This window comes from Coenobita brevimanus, chromosome 23 (genome assembly GCF_032717465.1).
Source record: "Coenobita brevimanus isolate Jiangsu-jjx chromosome 23, ASM3271746v2, whole genome shotgun sequence".
NCBI lineage: Eukaryota > Metazoa > Arthropoda > Malacostraca > Decapoda > Coenobitidae > Coenobita > Coenobita brevimanus.
The window spans coordinates 2,261,714-2,269,805 of NC_136976.1; positions in this window are offsets into that span (position 1 = coordinate 2,261,714).

Here is an 8,092-nt window from a genome sequence, read left to right on the forward strand (position 1 = left end):
CCCCCATTCAAAGTCTGTGCTAAACTTAAATATTTCAAGGTAGCATGAACGTTATAGAGAATATGGCATCAGATTTTAGTTGGGAAAGATGTTGACTAATGCAATAACCCAGAGTCCATACAGGTTCACTGTGACAAATTCATGCAAGCTTATTATTAATGCTTTCAGTACAACACCATATTTTCCCTCTTCATACAATTGCTTTTTATGCAGTTTAAGGGTCGTCATACAGTAAAAGAGTTCTTGTTTTTTTTGTTTTGTTTTGTTTTTCTTTCATTACCAGATCTCTCTCTAAATCTGAATAAAATAGTATGGTGACAATAAGAACAAAATATGAAATACAGTACATTGTCAGTCTGGAGCAGTTAAGGAGTAACCAGGGCAACACCTCTTTGTTTCAAATGAGCTAAGGAATGGACAACAGACATTGTGGAATGAGGGTGTAAATTAATGCATTATTGTGGTAATAAGTGTGGAATGACTACCGGCAACTGTATTATTGTATATGATTCTCGGCACTAGTTATGACTGTGAGGCAGCAATACCATGACCACTGTTAATATTGACTGCCTGTGAGATGGTATTAACTTAGGGCCTGTCCACACGAGCGGACAGTGGCCGACGGGCAAACATTGATACCAAATCACATTCCAATTCACACATTTAGAAGGTGGCTGGCGGGCACGAGTGTAGATGACGTCATAAGCAGGGAAACCAGTGGCAAACTATCTGTAACACCCTTGCCCGTTGTTGAGGCAATGCTTGCCGTGTGGACAACAAAACAAGTGTGCCCGGTAGTGACCAATGGCCGCCAGAAAGTGCTTGATCTGGTAACACGCTAAAGAAGCGAGGATTATACGCTCAGCGGGCAGTGCCCGTTAGGCATTGCCCGCTCGTGTGGACAGGGCCTTAGCTGCTGGCCAAGAGGCAGTGTTGGCTTGTCTTAAATTGATAACAGACCAACAATAAGTATATGAGTGCTGGTTGTAAGGTTATGTTGCTTCCACACAATTTAGTCTGCCTCTTTCTCATCTCATTTCTTTTTTAACACTTCCTCCCATGTGTGTGTGTGTACATGTGCTGGGGTCAGAGGGTGCTTCATTTCCCTCAGGATGGTGTGTAGCGCCTACTGTGATAGCAATAAGGTTGCGTTAAGATGCATGGTCGTGCTTTGCATACTTCTCGCTTTCAGCTATCGCCACTGGCTAGCCCTGTGCAAAACAAGGAGCAGCTCAGTGTCAGTCTCCTCAGCCAGTACACAGCTTCTCCACCATCAAGACTCATGCTACGCCTCCCTGTGGCGACCCCGGTAACTGGATGCATTGTGGCATCAGGCTAAGTAGCATGAGATCTCGGAGCAGCAGGGGGCCCCAGAGGTACGGTATGCAACAGCAGCCTACCAACCCCTGCCCCACTGCCCTGTGGGTTACCATTGGTTGGGCCAAGAGTAGCAGAGTAAGCCATCCAAAATAAATCTGAGTAATACCTCACAAGGCAGAGGTCAACAGGCTGAACTTCCATTCAGGAATCTCGCATCTCACTCCAACCACTGTTTCTTTCTTTGCGAAATACTCATGTACAGTACTCCATTACTTGCACCATCCATCCTACTTATGCTTTGAACTCTTTTCAAATACTGTACATTGTTTCTACAGCTCATGACCAAAGTTCTGTCAGTCACACCCCAGACTTCATTATAAGTGTCTGCAATAACACTTCCAATCAGGGTCCACTTCCATACTGACCATCCTACCCTTCAACATCCTACAAAAACCCTGAAGGTTAGTCAAAGAAAAGTAACTGGAATTTTTAATCTCAGAGGTGATATGTGATAACACACAAATTTACAATACGAAACAAAGTCAAGTTCGTGCAGCGCTGTCATGGTGCCTATCCTGTGGGCTTAAGAGGCTCCCCAGCACTTCTATATAGGGTACCAGTCTGTTGTTGCATATGGTGCCTTATTATTCTCTTGTAGACAGATAGATGGATAGATAATATTAAGGTATTCCAATTTCAAAAAAAAAAATGAAAAACTGCATAGAAAAGGCTATTAAGGTGTCGTATATCAATCCCTTGTGCAGTATTTAAACATGCCCATTAAAAAAATAATAATAATAATAATACAGGAGAATATTAAGTGGGGCCCTATATAATTAAAAAGGATGTGCTAGTGATCCTCTTAAGCCTTCGCTGTGACTCAATATACAGAAATTCCCCTTATTTCATTCCTAAAATATTGGGCCATGAAATAATGGAACTGCCAGAATACCATTTAGCCATTTCCACGGGCTGTACCATGAGCAAAAATTCACCAACAGCCCTGCCAGCATTGTCTTGTCTTTCAAATTTTTTCCCTCAGCCTTCAGTGTCAGACAGCATCCTTCTCGCACTTTTGCTGTGCATAAGTATTGCTGTCACCTGATAATCGCCACAGCTAGCAGTGTCGGCAAACTTTTGATCATTATACTGTAGTTCCTATACTCTTTTTACTCTAACTTGGGCCAGATTTTTGTCTTGTAGCTTATTTCATGTAGCTAAGAGGCAGGAAAGGACTATGGCTCTACATCTTTCCCTGTGCACTTTTTCATATCCTGCATCATATTCAAACAATCTCTTCTTACACCTGAATGTTCAAAGAGAGATGGCAGTTTTAGGCAAAATTAGAGCATAAAGGGTATAGTAGTAATGAGACATGAGAGTCTTTTTACATTAACAATAAGTTCACAATCAACAATGAGTATTACATGTGTTCGATGTAATGGTATAGATAACCCTCAAACTTTGGCTGGGATCAGTTTTAGACTTCTGAGTTCCCTGCTAAGAATTCAAATGCAACCTTCATATGGCTACAGATTTGTTCCTATTTTGATGAAAGAATATTTGCATTTATATCATCACCACACCACTATCATTGTAATCATCATCATCATAACAACTTCTTGCTTCTTTTAGTGATAAAATTAGTTCTGCATTTATACTATCACCATCATTATCAAAACTCATTGCTCCTGCTGTGCTGAAATTAGTTCAATTTTTTTTTTAGTTGTCCGCATCATCATCATAACTCATTTCCAGCTAATAAATGGTCTGGGATGGATCCAGAAAAAGGAAAACATGAAAACAGGAGAAATATGAACAGATTAGCCACTAAAATGGGCATTATTTACACATCATTCAAACCTTCACAGTTCTTAGTTTATACAGCACAATTTAGCGTATGATACTGTTACTCAGAATGTTTTTTGACCAGTATCCAAGACTCAGACCCCAACACCTCACATGTAATATAGAGATTGATGTTTACATTAAAAGTGGCCGTTTTAAATGTTTCAGGTATTTTCAGGCCAAAGATTACTTGGCTGAATCCATTATGTTAAAAAGAAAAATAATAATTGTCAGGGTATATACCTAGTTAGTCATTTTCATTTTTATTAATTTAAATAACTGGGGTGAAGAGGTAGCGGAAATGAGCCTAATTGCATAGTGTATTGTAATATAAATAACTGAAAGATTTATTCATTTTTTAAACATGTTATTTTGATGCTTAAGTTAACTGGTCAAATTCCTGGGATCAAGGGACACAGTAACTACTGAAGTGCATTAAAATGTCAATTATTATTATTTTTTTATTGATTTTTTTAATGCAAGGAAGAAAGAACCAAAGGCCAGGAGCCCGCAAACCGTTCCTTCCAAGAAAAAGCAATACAAAAGAGAGCCAAATTCAGGATCCGTTAATTTGCTATGATGCTTTGTTAATTCAGGTACTCAGTAGGGAAACTGAAAAAAAAGGTGGTCCTACCCAAAATTTCAGGGTTACAAGGCAAGGCAGACTAACAACACATTACTCCTATAACAGATTTAACAGTTCCCACATAGTGTAAATATGATACTGTTTGCAATATTTCTACACTTCATCTCCCAACAGGTCTATTAAGCACATAGTTATTTCATACACTGGCAATATTTCTACTGTTAATTTTCAGGCAATTTGGAAAACCATTTATACCAATTTATTCATTAATACCTGTGTAAAGAATAATATTTGATCAGTATTGACAGAGATGAAATTGCATACCGGTTCTAATATGTGTTTGATTGTAGTGTTTATTTGTGATTGTATTGTACTTAGAATGTACTCCTAGCTTAGTGGATGAGAAGTACAGAGCCCCCACTTAACCCCTTCAGTCTGATGATGTACTTTGTTTTATTTTGCCTATATAAGATTATTTTATTGAACTTTGGGGAGACGTCTTGTAGGGAAAGGGTAAAGTGAAGACTGTATCTAACCTCTGTACTTAACCTCTCCAGTTCTAAAAGGTCCCACCAAAGCCAAATATACCAGTAATTGTCTGGTGTTGGGAAAAGTGAAATAAATATCAGAGTGAAAGGGCTAATGCTTATAATGTGTGCAGAAAGTATGCTGCTCTTTAAGTATATACAGAAGCATTAAAAAAAAAAAAAAAAAAAAATGCTGTACTACACAGTTATATAAAACTTTAACTCTGTGATTCCCGGTGATCTCATCTTTAGTTTGTTCTTGTTGCCAAAAAGAATTAAAAAAATAAAAAATAATAAAATACAATACCCAATAGTACAGTAACTTTTAACTGTGATTTCAGTGCTGTCTTTAGCTTATTCTTGTTGCTACCAGAGGACTTTATATCTGAAAGGCCTTTCATACAAAAGGGGTTCATTATGGGTATATCTGACCCCTCCAGTTTGAGAAACCTTTTCTGTCTATTTTATCTACAGCCAGACGCTGTAATCCTGTAAAGGTTGGCTGTTTGTCTTTGAGTTAGTGGTTTTATAGGGCGGGGCACTTACCCTTCCCCAACCCACTTGTTGACATGAAGGGAACATGTGTGAGTTGGTCATATGGTTACCACCCAGCGTTGTAAACAGTTTCCTGGCTTACAAGACACCAAAACCTATCCAAGGCTGAATAAACTTATCAGGAGACATCATCAATAAGGTGTAAATGCCATCCCAGGTCTCAGTGGGTTAAACGTTCAACAGAGTAATGTCTTTTATTATTATATTTATTTTTTCAGTATTTTATTCTTCCCACCACCAGATAACTGTACTACACTTGGGGCAGGCCTCTCACACTGCAGGGTTCAAGCGGCCTGTACGAGGCTGTCTGTGGATTACCCTAACTCCAATTATGACAGACACAATAAACTGAGAAAATCAAGGTTAGCCAGCGATTTATTTATTTATGTTTTAATCCATGGCAATTTCAGAGTTCCTTCACAGAGCAGCATCATGAAAAATATATATAAGTTACTCTGTGAGGGAACTTTGAAGGTGCCATATATCCATCATTACTTATTCTACCCTTGGTTTTCTCAATTTCGATTTTAGCACATTCAGAGAGTTATTCCATCTAGCTTCTCGTCTCTCACCTCACCTAACTTCTAAGCTAAATAGAAATTTCTGGAGATAGCAAGAGTAAGGTAATGGTGGTGTCAAAGAGCTGATGTTTTTTATTGATTTTTATTTATTTATTGAGGTGTTTTAGAGTTTATTCCTGCTATCTCCACATGACAATTTTTTTTTTTTTGAGATTTTTTCAGATGTGGGGGGTTATATTTAGATATTATTAGACCCTTTACTAGTTGAGAGCCTTACTAAGTTGAATATAATGGTCTAGTGGTAGTAAGAATATTAAATGCCATTGTAGTGAAGATAATGAGTGAAAAACAAAGTAGGTGTAACTTCATCAGAATATATTGCAACACTTGGGTCTAACCTGGGAATACCTGTAGGGTCTATGGTTTACAGAATACACATTAACCATACAATACCACAACACCAAGCGTAGTACATCGGCTTGTATTCTCACCGGTTAAGGAGACTCCCTAACGCCTCTTCCCTAGCTATTTATTTTTTTGGCTAGGGGTGGTTAATATCCTTTTGTATGCTGTGTTGAGTGTGGCGATATTGGAAGGATTTTTGTAACGGAGAGAGCAGTAAGGTGTAATGAACAAAATAAATCACTTGGGAAAAGGTGTTAGGGCCACTGAAACAGACACCTTAATACTGGACCCTAGTGTCTTGGGCCTAGGAAGCTCCCTGGCATCTCATACCTATTAATTCTTCGACATGTAACACTGGTAATGTAAACTTTTATGTTATTTACAGGAAAAGTGTTCATATTAATCCTTTCAACATGTAACACTTATAATGTCCGTCTATCTATCTATTGCCAGACGCCTTAATCCCATACAGGGTGGCCACAAACAAATCATCTCCATCTATGTCACCTTGTCCCCCGCCATTTCACTGCCCTGCTCCAAATTCACACCCCCCTCTTTCATATACATCTCCACTCCATCCCTCCACCTCATCCTTGGCCCTATAATGTAATCTACGTTATTTACAGAAAAAGTTTTCATATTAATCCTTTCAACCTCTAGGTAAGCTGTACGTTATTTTATTCACGGTACTAGAAGGTTTGTGTTCATTTGAGGGGAATTTTAGTACCTGTATTGAAAGGGTGGAAAGCCGTTAGTTAAACCTTTGGCTTCATAAATCCCTTCCACGTAATAAAATGGTCTGTATTTAGCCTGAAGAAAATACTAAATAACATCCATGGTTGCAAAATGGTTGGAAAAAATATAAAGAATCCATTATTACAGAAATTACTGTATTAAGGTACCAGTATGTGTATGTATGAATAAAATCAGTTATTCTTTTACATATTTATACAATATCCATAACACAAAGCTAATACACAAAATATATTGTGTAAAGACAGGTAACATTCAAGAGATAACCATAAGATTCACCAGGTTTTAATGTGTAATGTGTAAAATACAGTATATATAAGTAATGAAGGTGCTGAGAGCCTTCTAAGCCCACAGACACAAAGCCATAAACCTAAGTCCCCTAAATGACTTAAGGAAATAAATAGCCTTATGAACTAATAGGAAGATATTAACAGACTCGTAACACTATCATGCTCTCCTGTGGGCGAACTCAACATGGATATTTACTTACATTATGACTGGGTAATTCTCCCTCTCTCTCCCTCTCATAAATCATCACAATTTCCACCAGTTATTCTTGTCATTCATACCGTACTTCATCACGGTAACTTCTTTCTTTCTCTCTCTCTCTAATTGTTAGTTTCCATCGTGTATCCTTGTCATTCATACCATACTGTGCTCTCTGTCTAACAAATATTCACACTTTCCATCAGCTCTCCTTGTCATTCATAAGGTACCTCATCACAGCATCGCAGTACTGTAACTTCATTCAGTCTCTCTCTCTTTCTAATTGTTAGTTTCCATAATTTATCTTTGTCATTCTACTGTACTGTGGCCTCTCACTCTCTCTCTCTCTCCTCCCCAAAATGCAAAGTGGATATATTACTTTCTTTCTCCCCCCCAAAACACACACACACACACACACACACACACACACACACACACACACACACACACACAAAAACAGCTTAGTGGATATTACCAGCAACCTCTCCAAGTTCCTCACCTACAAAACTGAACTTCAAGAGAAAATGCAAACTAAACGAATGCACCTTACTATCTTCAGGCTCCTATGGTACTTAATCTTTCCAACACCGACATAATATTCACTTTCTTCCTCCCTCTTCAGCCAGCCTCTTGCACTTGGGTAGAGACTTTTAAAAATTGGGTTTGATATTCATTAGCCACTGCTGTAATGTGAATCTCTTGTAAGTCATATAAAATTATCTTAGTAGTGAGAACATAAGGGGGAAGTTAAGCTAGGAGGGAAAATCAGTTACTGGAGTAGAAAGGAAGGAAAACTGTGTAATGTGGAAGTGGGTGATTTTTAATAATGATAATAATAATTATAATAATAATAATTATAATAATAATAATTATAATAATAATAATAATAATAATAATAATCATCATCTTTCCTTTGGTCTATAGTCAATTTGTTTTAAGCTGGTGGAGATCCCTAACACTTTTCATCACACTTGATGGGTAAGATGTGGGCAGATTGGAGGGCCAGCTTAACTAGTAACCAAGGAGACTCATTTGTACCTCATAACCAAGACTTATTAATATCTACGCAAACACAGAACTCTACTCCAGTA